Raw genomic sequence first — 18,146 nt, 5'->3', positions numbered from 1 at the left:
GTCTATTGTTTTTCAGTACATTTATATTTAACCCAATAAAATAATTCCTCATCTTTACTGCCTCCAACACCATATTGGAATTATTCAATGATTGTTATGTTATGAAGAGTAAAAAAAAAAAAAATAGATCAACCACTTTTCCCATTGCAAATAAAATATTTTAACCACTATTCTGAACAAGGCACCAGCAAAACAGATGAAGTTTGAAACTTTTCATGGGGTTAAGGCCTGTCCTGAAAACACTTACATACATGAGTAACTGTACTTCTATGAGTAATCCCATCGCTTCAGTGGGACTACTTACATAATTATGTTACTTACATATAGTTCAGTAGGTTCAGGCCCTTAGTCCTCATCGACAAGTAGAGACTTTGATTTAGGGAGGAAAATATAAACAAAACACTTATAAGTGATTGAAAAATTATGCCCACTGGGCATACATTAAGATTTGTAGCAGAGCACAGTGCATTCCTGGTCTTGCTGCTTTTATGAGGAAGATTTTAAAAATCTCATTGAACACACATTATTAGCAACTTCCATACCCTGATACCATTATAGCGGGAAAAAGGGAAAATCATAAGTATAAAAAAATGAAAATCCCATTATTTGGGATTTCTTTATAGTACTTGCTGCATTTATTTTTGCCCTGCATAGGTTACCTGTATCTTATACATTCAATCAGTGTGAGTAAAGGATGTTCAATGCCCCATGCTTACCTATTCCTTGTCCTGCCCATGCTCTATTCCCTCCCACTAACTACATACTGCTATGCAGAAACCTGTTATGGAGCTTGACCATGGGCCACACAGAGATTGTACTTTCCCTGTGTGATCCTCTTTCATATCTAGCCCACCACCACCCCCTTCTACAGTGGAGCCACTTTGGTTCTGCAGTCCAAGGTCCCTTGGCAACCACCAAGGAAGAAACTTAATTTGCTTCTCTATATATATCATATTCTGCACTAATAAAAACTTGAATTGAAAAAGTTGGGTGAACAGCTTATTTCATCATAATGCATCTTGTTGTAATAGTCTGGGTATTTTGCAACTATCATCTTTGTCTCCAAAGAGTAAGGGACTGCAAAGGAAAATAATGCAGCAATATCATTATACAGAAAAATAACATTTTGACAGATGTATTAGAGATATGAATCTCTTGCCCTTATTACAACACAATTGAATGGTTATTCATGCTTTTACAAATCTGAAAACTCTTAACACTCAGTTTTTGTTATATCTTCATGTGTAAAAACAGAATTCTGGTACACTGCATCAGTTATGTTATTTCTGCCCTTCACATTTTCATCATTCTTTATTTTGTCATTTTAAACATTTTCCTAAACATTTTGTAGGTTCGCAGATTCCTTAATGCTGGTTCACAATCTTCTACTCACTGACCCCAGTAGAAATGCTAGAGGAAGCTCTTTGTTTTGTTAAGAGTGGATAGATAAAGGACAGATGTGCTATTCTAGGTCAAATATTCAAAAATGGTAAATTGTATTCTTTCAAGCAATTGACTCAGATACACAGTAGATATACAGATCTTGCTTGGATTTCAAAAGATAGTGTGCTTCCATGCGCCAATGCACATTATTTTAAGCTCTTAATAGAAGTGAACTGAGTTGGTTGCTGATTCTTAAGCAGGGCAGAAATTGTTCACAACACCATCTGTTTCCATGCAAGTTACAACAAAAAAAGGTGGTGGTTGGATTTTTTTAGAATAAAAGAAAGTATCCCTTTTAAAAGCGTGAGCTACATTTTCATCCCTAGTTTTATCCCCTTTTACGTTGCCTGAGTGGTGCAAATGGGACATAAGCTTCTTTACAGATAACCAGTTAAGAATTGCCTCATGGAGCAATTGTCAAATGGTGTAAAGCCCAAAGACCTGACATCTATGCTGATCTCCTTTCCCCCTAGGGTGACCAGATGTCCTAATTTTATAGGGACAGTCCCAATATTCAGGGCTTTTTCTTATATTAGGAGCCTATTACTGCCCACTCCTTGTCCCAATTTTTCACACTTGCTATCTGATCACCCTACTTCCCCCACCTCCTGGCCTAGGGAGTGTGATGGAGAGTACCAGCGGATAGGATGCAGGTGAAGAGCGGGAGGCTCAGAGCTCCCCTTTGTCAATTTTCATTTGGCATATGGTCCCTTAGATGGCTGTCATAAGTCAGAGTCGTCCCCAGGTTGCTCTAACTTGTATCAAGGCTGGGGCTAGGCCAGTTTGGAACTCAGGCAGCCATAACTAGGTCCCTGATGGCTCCCCTACAGCCCTGTACTGAACACATCTTAGCACAGGACAGACGCTGGGTCATTACAATTTCAAAAACATATTTAGCCTATGAGTTTTGTGCACAACAAATTTGGGGTGAATACTACTGGAAAGACAATAGTTTAATATTTACAAACAGTAAAATTGGGTCTGAAAGGCAGATAACACATAGTTAGATTAACTTCATTCCCAATATTTTTTCCAACAGCTCAGCAGCTTGTATTGTTATTATTATTAGTGCTGCATTTTAATTTAAATGCAATTTTAATTGACTACACTGCTGGAAAGACATTGCACATTTAAAACAAAAATACTCTTTCCAATGTTCTCTAACTACAGTGATTACTCCCTCTAGGCAGTAGAAAAATCACTTTATTTCTTTCCTGCTTTTCTTTCCGAGAAGAGTATGAAATTGTTACTTATGTATGAATCTCAATTTCCATATAAGTAGCTGCAGTGCAGTTGCCGTTCATTGCATTGGCCAAAATGGAAATTATACACGTCAATGGGATAAGAGACAAAATTGGGAACTAATAGTCTTCCCTTATATGAGGAACGGATTGATAATAGTTATCAATACACACTCTCACCCTTGTCAGTAGGCATATTGCTCATTTCCTTCTTGTATTTTTTTTCAAGACTACTCTGGAAATGTAAGGGTGATTTTGTTGTTGTTGATGACTTGAGCCTCATTACACCTGGTGGCAGGAGGAGTGCATGCAATATAATTTCTACAAGGTGGTTAGAGGCATGCTGTACATGTCATTTCGTTTTATCTACTGGGCCTGTGCAGTATACTTAGAATTCTCTTCTGTCCTGGGAGCTGGAAGTATCTGTTGAGTAAAAACAATATTTTCTATAATATTGGGAAGTACATAAATATTATTAGTAGGATAGCTCATTAGAGGTCTTACAGCTTTATTTGATATAAAGGTATTTTATATATTTCTACTGCTTAGAGGTTATTTTTGTACTTGTGATCCTTACACATTTCATAGAACCAGAGAAGTTTGAAGAGCAATACCCTAAAAATTAAACACAGAATTCTTTTTTATATACTTGAGGGATGCTAACAGTGGAATTTTCTAAACCATTTGAAAATTCCAACCCAAATGTTCATCTTACCATACAAAGGTGAAACTAGAAAATACATTTTATGTATTTAGAAAGCAGTCCTTTTTTATGTTATATTCAATATGCTTGACCATCTATAGATCAGTTGCACAATCTTGCTAAATCTCTCTCCCTTTTCTTATTTTTTATCATCATAGTAACAGCAATGAATTTAGATTCGATACAAAGGAGTAAGTGTACAGTGTTGTACTTTTCTGAATTCTGCAATTGTATTTCTGACCTGTTCCACCATTATATCGCCTGTGATTATATTTACCCAGTTTTATCAATTTCTGAAAACTAAAGGGGAAAAGTCAAAACAAAAGCACATAGAGTCAAATTAATGTAGTCTAAATTTTACAGAAAAATTCTCCTTTCATAAGTGAGTATTAAGACTTAATAAATTGCTTTTGAATGCTTTTTTAACAGATGTCAGCCATCTTGCTTATCACTGAACAAGCCACATTTGAACTAAACAGCTGAGTATCAGGTTGAGAGATGTGGTTGCTGATTGAACATAGGTGTAATGGCTGATATACTGTCACATAGTCTGACATTAACCTAAGATCTTTGTTGAAATACTTATTACTGATGGCACAAAATGTAATTGCTAATTTTCTGCCTGAGTGGTTACATATTTTCTCCAAATCTTAAGAGTTATTCATCCTTTTTCCACTGCCCATTTCTCAGAGTTTAAGGCAGATGTGTCATTGGTCCACAGGCCAGTAATTGAACCTGTCACTTGCAATCTACTGACTTCATTCCTCAGAAATGTGACTACTGCTTCTTTCACCTCCCTGCTTATTTTTCTCTAGGTATCAAATGTCTTACTTGAACCTAAGCTAACAGGTATTCATTGTTTACCTTTACAGATCTCTGGTCACCGAGCAAAGAAATCAGGAGCAACCTCATCTGATTATTACTTTGCATTCACAGTGGAACTCTTGTTTAAAATGAGCTGTCCACTACAAGTCTAATTTTAATAAATGAATCACTCAGGTTGTAGAATTCAGTTCAAACCAGGCAGAAGAAAATACACAAGAAAGGTTTGCACAAAATTCAGACACCCCAGTATTTTTCTGAACTCTTTCAAGTAATCATCTGCCCCATAGGTAGTGGTACTTAAATAGCTTTGTTGGCTAATACAGAAAGATGGCACAAATATAAACATATCTTCTGAATCTCCTTACAGAGCTACTTTCCAATAATCAGGATCAGACACACATAGGCTGTTACGTAAGTAATCCCATTGACTTCAATGGGCCTACTTGAGTAAAATTAAATAGCTGCATGAGTGTTTTCACGATTGAGGTCAAGTGAATAAAAAGATGAATAATCTCACTGAATTCACAGACATAAGTTTTCGCATGATTAAGGCCATAATTTTGAACTAAAAGAACAGAAAAAACTAGAAACAGGTAATTCAAATCAAACTGAAAAGCTTTACTTCATTATTTTCATTTGAAACTTTAAATTCATAGAATGCGTTAAAAACATGCAAATTCCCCATTTTATTTAGTGTATTTTATGTCATTGTGGACTCTGATAATAGCGACAGAATTTCTGATTCATATAATGGCTGGGCGATCAGAAAATCAGCTGTCTGGCACACCTACTGCATGTAGTGTCTCAAAAATTCTTCTGTAAGTCTCAGATTTGGGAACTGTTTCGCTGTCTCCTTGCAAATAAATATTCATAGTCTTGGCAATGTCATCATACCTCTTGAGTGTGAGGTTTATTTGGTGGGGAGGCAGGGTATGAAAACAAGTCGTCTTCCACTCAGAACATCATGAGCAGCTGCTGCTATTCAAATAATTATTTTCTTATTCAGATAGATAAAAAGTGGCTGCTAACACTATGGTAGCTTATCATACAGTAACACCTTATATTGTGGTTCTTTCCCAGTACAATAGGCAGTGAAACAGATCCAGAGCTCAAACCACATTTCATTTCACTGATTTTTGTTTCTGTTTAGTTTGATGGTTATAAAAAGTATTAGGTTAGCAGGTATACTTTCATCTACACCGTTCAAATGATACTCAGTAGTATACGGAATGTAAGACACGCCACACATAACACAATCACACATTCAAACAGAAAAGGAAAGAGATAAGTTCGGAGAAATGCACGGCTAGGCATTCAAGTATAAAAAATCTGTATTGTGTTTAGACTACTTTTAAAAGGTAATATTTTAAGGTGATATTCTCTTAAAAATGTCAATTTCTATATGTAGTATATAATGGTATGAGATGATCAATAAAATGTCATTTTGTTTAAAAAGAATATCATGATTTTCAACCTTTTAGATTGGAATTTTCAAAAGACGTTGAATGCCTAATTCCCTAGTTTTGGGATAAATTCTGAAGTCCACTAGCAGAGACTCCCAGGAAGATTTTTTATGGGAAATCCATCCAGTCCCACAGAAAGCACATAGAAGACATTCTGCTTCTTTGCTCTCTAAGCTCCTTAAGTACTGTAACCTTGAACCCGTAGAGTTGAAGTAGATGGGCTTCCTCAGTGTGTCTGGCAGAGGAAACAGTGACAGTGGTGCTGATGTTTTCTTTTCCATACGCTTGGGAATAGTTTAGCCATATTTCTCTCCACTTCCCCTTCATCACACAGAAGATGAGAATATGAGATCGATAGACCTAAGAGATTGGAATGAAAAGAAAATTTTTAAAACGCTTGCCCCAAAACAGAACTATGTTGAAATATCCATTGTCAGAGCTTTTCAATTCAATAAAATTCTTTGAGTCCATGGCACTAGTGACAGACAGAGAAAAGGAGGCTCTCATGTGTTAGTTACAGCACTGGCCTGGGATGTGGGAAACCTAGGTTCAATTCGCTGCTCTGCTTGATTCAAAGCAGTTTTTCATCCACGGTCACTCTGAATCACACAAAACAGAGATTTAAACCTAATTATCAGATTATGGAGTGTGAGTCCCAAAAAACCTTTTTATGAAAACTTCTGCAAAATGTTTTTGTTTTGACACAACTGCATATTTTGATAAATTTTAATTTTGTTGCAAATGTTCCAACCAGCTCTATTTAAAAAAAAATTCTGAAAAACATTCAATATTCACTTGTTTTTTAGGTTTTACTGACAACTGGAAACTCAGATCACATTAATAAGGTTTTCTAAGGGCTCAATTTCTGGTGAAACTCGGCTAGATTTGAGCTAACTAGAGTCAATTTATGATTACAATAAATTTGCAATTTTGCATATTCCAAAATAAAGTTAAGTAAACTTTATCAGGTTTGATTTAATTTTATTCTGAGTGTTTTCAATCATTTGAACCCAGAAGTCAGATGAAAACTCATTGTGGGGAGCTGAATCCAGGTGGACTGAAACCATAGAAAATTATGAACATAAAACTCAGTTAAGTGAAACCACTGAGTTTCACACCTTTCTAATCTTCTTGTTATCTGTACCATTATGACTGAATGGACCCTACACACATCTTACACATTATTGTAATAATCTTTGTAAAAAATACATTTGGTGAGGTAGAAATTAAAAACTAATGACTCAATGGTCAATGATATCATGATGAAATGTGGGCAGCAACATTCTGTGTAAAGTTATAAACATAGCTGAAATTATGACTGAAATGTATTTACCAGACAAATCTGAGGAAGGGGTAAACCTGTTTCTCAAAGACAAAGGAGAAGCTGATGCCTCTAGCCTAGACTCATCAAAGTTGATTTGCCCTCACCCAGAAATTTGGAGGGGGTCAGCCTCTTTCATCACGAGACTTCAGGTCTCTGGCCTCATACTGGGAAGGAACTTTATCTAGGGGTAACCACTAGGAAAATGCATTTCAAAAGGTGAGTGGACTATAAAAGAGAGGGGAGGAAACATCCCAGGTATTCTCTTTCTTTTCCCCCTACCTAACTCTTTCACCTAAGACAAAGGAACCAGACTTTGAACTTTTGGAGGGATTCTGTCTGGAGAATTTGGTCAGCCCTGTTGCTGGGGACATATGCTAAGGATTTTACCTTGAACAAAATCTAGATTATTAAGTCTTAGTTACTAGAGAGCATTTTATCTTTATGCCTCTTTTAATTATTTCTGACTTTAATGCCATTTACATGTACTCAATTAAAATCTCTCTTTTTGTAGTTGAATAAACTTGTTCTATTTTTTTTTTAGCAAAACTAATCCAGTGTCATGTTTAAACTGAATTGTTTGGTAACTCCAGTTGACATAGCAAACTGTACCCTGACAGGGGCAATGGACACTAATACCTGAATTGTCCAGGAGGGGTGTGGACAGTGCAGATCACAATTTTGGGGGGAAATTCAGAACTAGGAGTGTGTCAGGGTCACCCTGCAAGTAGTAACCAAGGCTACTGTAAGCCAGAGTGTAGCAGTTGTTTGCTGACAGGATCCTGGGGTCTGAGTTGCTGGATCAGGGATGGGCTATACACAGACACGCAGTGCATGACATGCATGCTGTTTGGCTGTGAGCACCCTAGGCTGGAAGCTGCAACAGTAAAGCATGGTGAGACACCCAAAGTTTCAGGGCAGGTGGTGACACAACCCTGCCCGGGTCTGGATTGCACTCAGGAATATGAGAAACCCTGCTAGCTGTTAATGTACAGTACATTCTCATTCTCCACATCATGTAACCAAGCTATACATAATTAACTGTTTTACTATTTCCTCCTAAGGAAACATAAATGGTCCTTAACAAGTATTTCATTGTTTAGAAAGAAGACCAACTCTCCATCAGCCTCACGTGGGCACTAAATTTGATTCTGGGGATTTAGAATTACTTGTTTAGAACAAACTTACTTGAGTGTTGAGTTTTTTCAGCTCATGTATGTGAAATACATTTTTATGAGTGCATTACAGGTATCATGTATGATCTTGCTGCAAAAGAATTTTTCCTGATACAAGATAAAATTATGGTGTCAATTGTGGCTTAGTCACAAGCCTTATGAACAGGTACAGATTGGGAAATGGATTCTGATTCAAGGACTCTAACTCCAGTTTCCTTATGCTCCGATGGGGGAACATATGCTTCATGAGCCCTATACTAGATGCAGTACACATTCTTTGGTATACTGTAGAGTAGAACTGTGACCCTGATGATTTCCTGCCACCTCTTGCTGTAATGAATGGGGAAGAGTGACACAGACACCTGAAGATGCTGCTTTCCTCTCCATGTTGTTACCTACGATATGGGTAGCCACCACTGAGGAGTATGTGGGTGCTTTTATTCCCCCTTCTTCTTATTTCCTGGCAGAAGGGGGGAAAGAATATTTTATAATATCTCGAATGACTCAACTCTTAAGGACTATGGGTTCTATATAGGCTTGTGCTGCAGGATTTGGATGCAGAAGTGGATCAATGTTGTAAATACTCACAACGTTCAAATTCCAAGACATTGGGATATAGGGTTAGTCCTATTGCTAGACCAATGGCTATATTACTAGATGACTGTACATTTTTCTAAGTCACCGAGTTTTGAAAACTCTTAAATTTCTGTAAACTTTGGATTATGTACATATTCTGTTTGCAATAACACAAATATCACAAAATGCAACTAATTCATAGAACCTTAGGACTGGAAGGGATCTCAAGAGGTCTTCTAGTTCAGTTCCCTGATTGCTCTTGGCATTTTCTCTAATACTGTACTATATATTAATCATTCTATAAAATTCCCCTGTAGAAGACTCCAGTGATAAAGCATGTCTCACAGCTAGAAAACATCTAGATCTGAATTGTGCAAGCTTTATATTTCATCTGGGCATTTTGAGATCCTTGGAACCTAGTAACTTTAAGTGCCAGCCCCTGAGTTTTGTGAGACAACCCAGTTCTTTTATCTGAATATTATCTTTACATGTCATTTGCTGTTAGTATGCTTGCATCTCATCATACAGTAGACTGTGCTAATTAAGTAATCATGTCTTAACATTCACATCCTTTATTTAACTGTAATGATCTGATGGAATAGTAGGCTTCAGCTAAATTAAATGTGTAAAAAAAGACTGCTACATACATTGTTGTAACATGAAACAATATGTAACCTTAGAAATTATAATTGGAAACTACATTTTAATTTTTTTTTAAAAAAAAGATTTGTCTTCCATCAGCCCAAAGTACTGACCAAACAGAAGTTATTTTGTCATCATTCTTGTCTGAAAACATGAGTTTCAGATTTGAGCAATACAGATTCAATGGAAATGTGCTGCTGGTTTTATGTTTGTTGTCTGCATTATCTTAATTAATCTTTCACTTCCGGAGATCTGAGTTCAAATGCTGGCTTCATTCGCAAGTAGAGATTAATTTTGTCGTCTGATTGTGACCACCACATCGCAAAAACACTTCATGGCTGATGTTACATACACAAGAGAAACCTCGGACTAGAGAAGCAAGGATGGTGTGTGTCAAAATGGGCAGTGAGGCGGGGAAGCTTGTGCTATGCCTCTCTAACTAGTGATATTTGTCTCTCATTTTCACAAGCACTAAATTTCTGCAAAACATTAATAAGCAGGAAAAAATTAAAATTAAGGATGTGAGGATCAAGTAGATTTAAAATCCAGCTCTCATCAATTCAAAATGTGCATTGAACTAAGACTTTTCAAAAGCTATGTATTAAAGTTTATTAGTGATTATTAAAGGTGCCAAATTGAAGGCACTGTAAAAAAAGTCCTTTGTTTATCCACAAAACAGATACTTCATGAACAACAATCAAGTAAACCTTCTTCACACCAACTTCTCCATATAAGTCAACCTTATTCTGGAGGCCCAACTACTAGAAGTGAGAGAATAACTTCATCTCAATGACCATTCAAACCTCGGTTTTTCTGCTCCAGTTGTTACCAAGGGTACTTGTTAATTTATTTATTTGATAAGTTGAGTCACTAAGCTAAATTCCACCAAAACTCAACATATTATTATACACAAACTGGGATAAGGGGGATAATGGTGTCAGCATGAATGGATACTTTTGTCACGAAGATGGAAAGAAAATCCACACATTCAGAATGTGTAGTCTATTGGGGAGGATATGGGTGCAGAAATAAGATTGGGGACACAAGAGAGAGAGAGCAGATAGAAGAGATAGAAACCTGGGGATCAAAAGGAGGGAGAAAGAACGGCTTGGGGTGAAGGAAAGAATGTAGGACACTACAGAGGAAAAAATAAAGGCATCTCCATAAGAAAAACAGCATTTCTGTGGCAGAGAAGATTCTTGAAACAGTTTGGAAGAGAGAAATCTGAAAATATATAGAAAGAGGGACTTTGATACACAAAAAGTGAAAGGAGATAGAGACAAAGAGAGAACAGTGCCTATGAACACTTTGAGATTCTCAGATGAAAGGCACTATGTAAATCTCTGGAACTGTTCATTTTACCGTCTTTTTCTTTTCAGAAATATATATATATAATTTGATTACAGGGTAAATTTGTAGCATATGGATTTCACTGTATCTTGTTTATGATTAGTGAAGAGACTAGTAAGAACACCTGCCCAGACTGTGGGCCAAACTCACCTCTGGCATGAACAAGCACAGCCCTGTTGTATTACGCCATGGACGAATTTGACAATATTTACTGTAAATACATTTTTACTTGCCTATGGGGGAGGGGGGAACCCAGCCAGAAAAGCTTTACCTATAAATCAAAACAACACAAATCATCCCTCAAAAATAAGTTATTAATTGTTATTAATAATAATTATTATTAATAATATTTTTCAGATTCACTGTAGCGCATCTGTCAGGGAATCTTTCACTGCCCTTCCCATCCACTCAAAGCTAGGCGGCTTCCACTGCTCAGAGGAGGCCTAGGAGAAAGTAACACAGCTTCAAGCATGATGCACATCCCACCTGAACAAGCCCAACCATTTTCCTTCTTTCTCTTCCCTTTCCACAAAGCCATGGATCTATGGAGAATGTTCCATGGGATCCAGTGGGGGAATGACACCACAAATACAATGTATGATGACCAAGTTCTTCTTTTGTGTGGCAGGAAGGTCCATAAATAGAAGGTCTTCTCCATGCATGGATCTAGAGGAGTAATCCCTATAATGGTGTATGAGTAATTTTCAACATCCTTAAAAGCAGAAAAGGGGTCCATGCTGACTTTATCACTGGAAATACAGATGTTGAGTTACACTTACAGTTCAAAAGTTGATCTTGTTGAATCAGGCTAGCATGATACCATGTAATTTTACTATTAAACAATAATCACATTCCTATCAATCAATGCTTGGTTCTCATCTAAAGATTTATACGATGAAAAAAGGATGAGTGAAACAGAGGTTAAATTATATCATGAAAACATCATTTCTGGCCCTAGTGAGAAAATCTGTGCTTGGAATTTTGTAAACATTCCTTGGAAATTTTCTAGAGCCAGATGCATTTCCCCTAATGTGGACTGGTAGGAGAAAACTCTCCAGAAATGAGGCAGGGAGAATGGAATGACAGAAGCTGTCACTTCCCGACAATCTACAGAGTTCCCTCTATGTGGTTAGCAATCTTGAGAGTTTGGAGGTAAATGAGAGTATAGGTAAACAGGGGCTGCCTTCAACTATTAGAGGTTTTCCTAAGCACAAATCCTTTCTGTAGCCAATGCTGGTTGGACCAGTATTAAGTCTCCTACTGTAACATTAAGTCCCTATGAAGGGAGTTTCAATGCACAGCCACAGCTGGGAAGCCAGTGACAGTTGAGTGCAGTGCCAAGTTTGTCAGGGATCTTTGGGGAAGTATTCCACAGGTTCATTAGGGGATCCACAGAGTAGGAACTTGCATTAGCCAGTTGTTCCAATTCTGTCCTCTTCAGTTTCTACTTTGCCACCATCCATACGTTAATGATAAGCTGATGTGATGAATTCCCTATGCCAAGATACTAACAGCACTTGAGTGTATTTTTCTTGCATCTGTTTTCCTGTAGGAAATGTTGATTGGGAATAAAATGATGAAGTATTAATTAGATCCAAAAATAATATCTCAATATATTTTAGACTGTCACCCATGAATAGTTATAATTTGTTAAGAAGTAAAAGCAGTAAATAAAAGCATCATTAAACCAAATAAAACCAAAACCATAGTTAAAGTGTATGGTCAATCTTCTAAAAATATGTATGTCTGGCCCTACATTTAATATTTTTTGGTCTTCTGTTTTGAGGTGATGAAAATATGGCTTCTAGTGTAGCAACACTAATCAAGTTGGGAGTAGGTGTCTAGTGCGGTAGCTGAGACAGGTTTTTGAGTCCTTCTTGTTTAAGAACTTCATCGATAAAAGGAAATAAACAGCATGTAAATCACTGAAACTCACAAATGATATTAAATTGGGAAGCACTGCAAATACCAGAGAGGACAGGGAAAGAACATATATTGATCTATAAAAATTCAAAACATGGTAACAGTGGATAACAAATTAAACACAAAACTTTGCGCTGCAAAATAGAAATGAAAATGGTCAATACAGGTAAAACCTCAATTAACCTCAATTTCAGCTGTGGTAGACATTTCCAAAATGTGGATAATCTGAGTTATGAACAATCAGAGTTTGGATAATCTTGAATGCAAACATTGGATACAACTTTGGCATACATGCAGTATTCATAAGCAGCAAATCACAAGCCAGAGAAATACAATACCAGTCACTTTTCACATAACTCTGGTTGCACTCAACCCTAGGCTCCTCATTATCAGAAAGATATCAATACTTTGTAAACAGTTCAGCAAAAAGCATAAAAATTATTATGGGCATGGAGAAACTGACCTATGAGAAAAATTAAGAAGGATAAATATGTATAAATTGTCTATGAGAATAAAGGGCAGAGAGTTCCAAATCATAATAATAGTTACAAATATTCAAAGGATTATTGGTATTATAAACACCAGAGGGAGATTATTGTGAAAAGAAAATATTCAGATGGATCGTGGGAAAAAACTTTTTTGACAGTCAGATATATTAGGCTATGGCAGAGTATTTCAACAAAGTGGTAGAAGCTCCTAAAACTGTACTGGAGAAAGCATGGGAAAATATAATATTGGCTACTATCCTACTTTAGAGAGTGGTTTCCTAGGGCCTGATTCAAAACTCTTTCAAATCAATGCAAGTCTTTCCATAGGTCCTAGACGCCCTAGTAACTAAAGGACTTTTTCAAAGTCTATCAGTGCCTCCACAAGTGATCTTCAAAAAAGTATAGCATTACTACTGAGGGGAAAACACTCCAAGCTCCAACTACCACAGGATGGAAAATAGTCCAAATACAACAAAATAAAAGGAAAATAGTAGAAAGTCTTACAAAGTTAAAGCCTTTCATGTTATACTTGAGGACTGTGCCAGGGAAGATAATGGAGCAAGTAATTAAGGAAATCATCTGCAAATACTTGGAAGGTGGTAAGGTGATAGGGAATAGCCAGCATGGATTTGTAAAGAACAAATCGTGTCAAACCAATCTGATAGCTTTCTTTGATAGGATAACGAGCCTTGTGGATAAGGGAGAAGCGGTGGATGTGGTATACCTAGACTTTAGTAAGGCATTTGATACGGTCTCGCATGATATCCTTATCGATAAACTAGGCAAATACAATTTAGATGGGGCTACTATAAGGTGGGTGCATAACTGGCTGGATAACCGTACTCAGAGAGTAGTTATTAATGGCTCCCAATCCTGCTGGAAAGGTATAACAAGTGGGGTTCCGCAGGGGTCTGTTTTGGGACCGGCTCTGTTCAATATCTTCATCAACGACTTAGATGTTGGCATAGAAAGTACGCTTATTAAGTTTGCGGACGATACCAAACTGGGAGGGATTGCAACTGCTTTGGAGGACAGGGTCAAAATTCAAAATGATCTTGACAAATTGGAGAAATGGTCTGAGGTAAACCGGATGAAGTTCAATAAAGACAAATGCAAAGTGCTCCACTTAGGAAGGAACAATCAGTTTCACACATACAGAATGGGAAGAGACTGTCTAGGAAGGAGTATGGCAGAAAGAGATCTAGGGGTCATAGTGGACCACAAGCTAAATATGAGTCAACAGTGTGATACTGTTGCAAAAAAAGCAAACGTGATTCTGGGATGCATTAACAGGTGTGTTGTAAACAAGACACGAGAAGTCATTCTTCCGCTCTACTCTGCGCTGGTTAGGCCTCAACTGGAGTATTGTGTCCAGTTCTGGGCACCGCATTTCAAGAAAGATGTGGAGAAATTGGAGAGGGTCCAGAGAAGAGCAACAAGAATGATTAAAGGTCTTGAGAACATGACCTACGAAGGAAGGCTGAAAGAATTGGGTTTATTTAGTTTGGAAAAGAGAAGACTGAGAGGGGACATGATAGCAGTTTTCAGGTATCTAAAAGGGTGTCATCAGGAGGAGGGAGAAAACTTGTTCACCTTAGCCTCTAAGGATAGAACAAAAAGCAATGGGCTTAAACTGCAACAAAGGAGTTTTAGGTTGGACATTAGGAAAAAGTTCCTAACTGTCAGGGTGGTTAAACACTGGAATAAATTGCCTAGGGAGGTTGTGGACTCTCCATCTCTGGAGATATTTAAGAGTAAGTTAGATAAATGTCTATCAGGGATGGTATAGACAGTGTTTGGTTCTGACATGAGGGCAGGGGACTGGACTTCTCGAGGTCCCTTGCATTCCTGGAATCTATGAATCTATGAAATGTAGCTATGTTTAGTGGCAATTAAACCAAGTTATAATACAGAGCCATTTTGGTGTTCACTGTTCATGCAGTTTCTCTGTTTTGTAGATTTAAAGAGTATAGACCCGAAAGGATGATTGTTTCAGGATTTTGCAGTTAATCTTTGTCTGATTTATTCTGGCCGGTTATGTGTCTCTTATTCCAAATGGTCCACACTTTCAGTTCACTATCTGGTTACCACACAAAGGAGATACATGGGGTCTGTAGTAGTTATCAATTAGTATAAAAATCGCATTGAGACATTAGTATAGAAATATGTGGGGAACTGAACATTTATGCAATATACAGCCCAACAGCAGGGAAAGAGGTTATTAAAAAATCCCAAAGAACTGTCTTTTAGAGTGAAACATGCTGGCATAAGTAATTTCCATCTTTAGAAATATATATTAATCTTGATGTGTCATTCCAAAAGCATATTACTTTATATTAGAAAGCTGATAAAAAGTGTTTATTTTTGTTCCTAGATTTTACTGAGGAATTGCTTTTTGTAAGGATGATGTGCAGAAAAGGGAAAACTGTGTGTGTTGAGATGAATTTCAAATGAGTTTCAGAAAATATTTATGATAAATAAGATGGAATTTGTTGTTAAGTATGTAAAAAAAACTTTAGATGAGAACTGATTTATGAATTTTAAAATGTGGTCACATAATATTGATATATGTTTCCTAATTTTAGATATAAAGCAAATCCTACTCAATTTACTCACAGGCGTGAATCTCATTGTGTTCAGTAGGACTGCTAATATGAGTAAAGCAAGCAGAATTTCTTCCAAAGTCATCAGTTATTTTCACTTTTGCCTCCTTAAATCTCAGTTCCCCAGACTCCAGAAAGGTAGAATGCTGTTGCCTAGCTAGTCATACATATAAAGAAGTGTAACCACATCATATTCATCCCGAAACAGCTCCTCTGGCTCCTTATTAATTTTAATCCTATTTCTGAATCCCTCTACTTGTTAAAACCTCTCCTTGGACTTGATCCAGCAGTCTGTCTCAAGAACTACATGCTCAATCATAGCTGATGTTCAGTGCAACTTTGGCCCTAACCTATTTTTCAGCTTCCCCCAACCCTGGGGCTGACCAGTGTCCAAACTGGAGAAGACACTGAGATGATCAATTTACACAATCTAGAGCTGATACTTAGGGACTATTCCACTGGCCGGGGACTGCTGGAGCATGGCACACTTTGGTCACACTTCTGGACCACCAAGAAACACCTCTTATGTGGGTTGCAAGATGCAGTTGGTATAGAGTTGACTATGCCAATTTATACTAGAGGAAGTGAGAAGATGAGTTTCCCATCTAGAATTAAACTCCAAGCCCAGGGCATATTTATGCCTATTAAAACAGTGCAGAGGGGACTTTAAAGGTGGAAATTTGCCCCTTTATCCCTCAGAACTCAACCACTCCTTCCTCTTACCTCTTTCTGGCCTCCAGTCCTCTGTATCTAACCACAAAATCTTTTTGGTGCAAGGGCCATCACTGCTGTTGCTGCCATCAGGAAAAATGTTCCTCTGCATCTTTGCCTCAATCTCACTCTGTTGCATTTCAAATACCATGTTAAAATATTTTTTTTCTTGCCTAGACTTCTTAATAACTCTCTGATTAAGTCTACAACTGTATTATTTTCCCATGATTTCTAATATTGAAGATGAAATAATCCTACATGGGGATATAGTCATATAAAAGTTGCATTATCTGCTTATTTTTTCTCCCCTCCCCATGCACACACTTTACTTGAAAGACCATCATATTCATTGTCTTTTAATTTAACCAGAAGTAGTTTAATTTAGTGCTAGTAACACCCACTATTATTAAGAGTGAAAATCAGTTTCCATTGTAGCCTTCTATCTTTACACATTCATAATTTTCAAAAACAGAAGTATTAGAACTGGTTGGAAATTAAAAAAAAATTACATTCCAGGAGAACTTCCAATATTCAGAAATTTGCTTTCTTCCCAATTCAGGATGTAAAGTCAAAATATTGAAATTTTGCATGAAAGTAAAAAAAAAATTGCTTTTGAAAATTGTAACCTGTTGAAACATTTCATGTTGATATTTTTGATTGAAACAAAGCATTCTAATATTCTCAAAATCAGAACATTTTGTTTCAGTTTGTTGAATGGCACAGAAATGTTTCATTTTAGCTTGATTCAACTTTAATCCATGCCCAGCTGAGCTGTTGTGCAACATCTCATCAGAGTTGTAGTAAAGATGTCTCATTGCCCCAATACCTTCTATGAGCCAAGTGCCCAACCACATTATGCCTCCCATGATGTATCATGATTACAAGACTCCCAAGACACACTTCAGCAGTTCAATGAAAGAGAAGAACATGTTGCATCATGGAATATGTAGTCCAGCCATGGAGTAGAGCCAAGAGAGGAGAATGAGGACATGAGGAACCTGAACTAAACTCCTCTGAGACATTGTGACTATTCACGCTGACATACGTTAAAGTCCAACTATTCGGAAACAAATGTTTCAAGTTGTTTTGTCGAACCAAAATGTTTCAGTTTGGGTTCTCTCGACTTAAAATAAAATATTTCATTTTGATTTTCCCAAGAATTTAAAAAAAAAATCAAAATGAAAGCCCATGAAAAAAATCCATTGAAAAAAAATGCCACTAAAAAATTGATTTTTCAGAAACTATATTTAATACTAACCTTCCTCCTCCACCAAAAAAAACATTTTTGATGAAAAGGTCGCAACCAGCTCTAATAAGTACTTACAGGGATTAGTGCACCCTGTAGTTCAGATATACAGAAAACAGCATTGCACAGAGGAGCATAAAATTCCCATCTTGTGAACTAGCTTTACTGCCTTCTGTAGAGCCTGAGATGGGTATGGACAGAGTCTCAGGTTATGTACACTGAGGAGAAATTAAGGTGGGAGGTGTGTGGAAGATACCTTTTTCTTTTTTTCTTTTTCTTTTTTTAACTCATAGAGAAGCAAAAGAAAAAGCAACAATAGGCAATGGCTCTTTTGGAACAGCATTGAAGGAAAAAAAATAATGGTGTTAATCTTAAACTTGAAATATTTCAGCTACTTGGAGAGACAGTTTCAAATCTAGCCAGGCTTAGGTCAGTC

This window comes from Chelonoidis abingdonii, chromosome 6, assembly GCF_003597395.2.
Source record: "Chelonoidis abingdonii isolate Lonesome George chromosome 6, CheloAbing_2.0, whole genome shotgun sequence".
Lineage (NCBI taxonomy): Eukaryota > Metazoa > Chordata > Testudines > Testudinidae > Chelonoidis > Chelonoidis abingdonii.
This window is presented reverse-complemented; position numbering follows the sequence as displayed.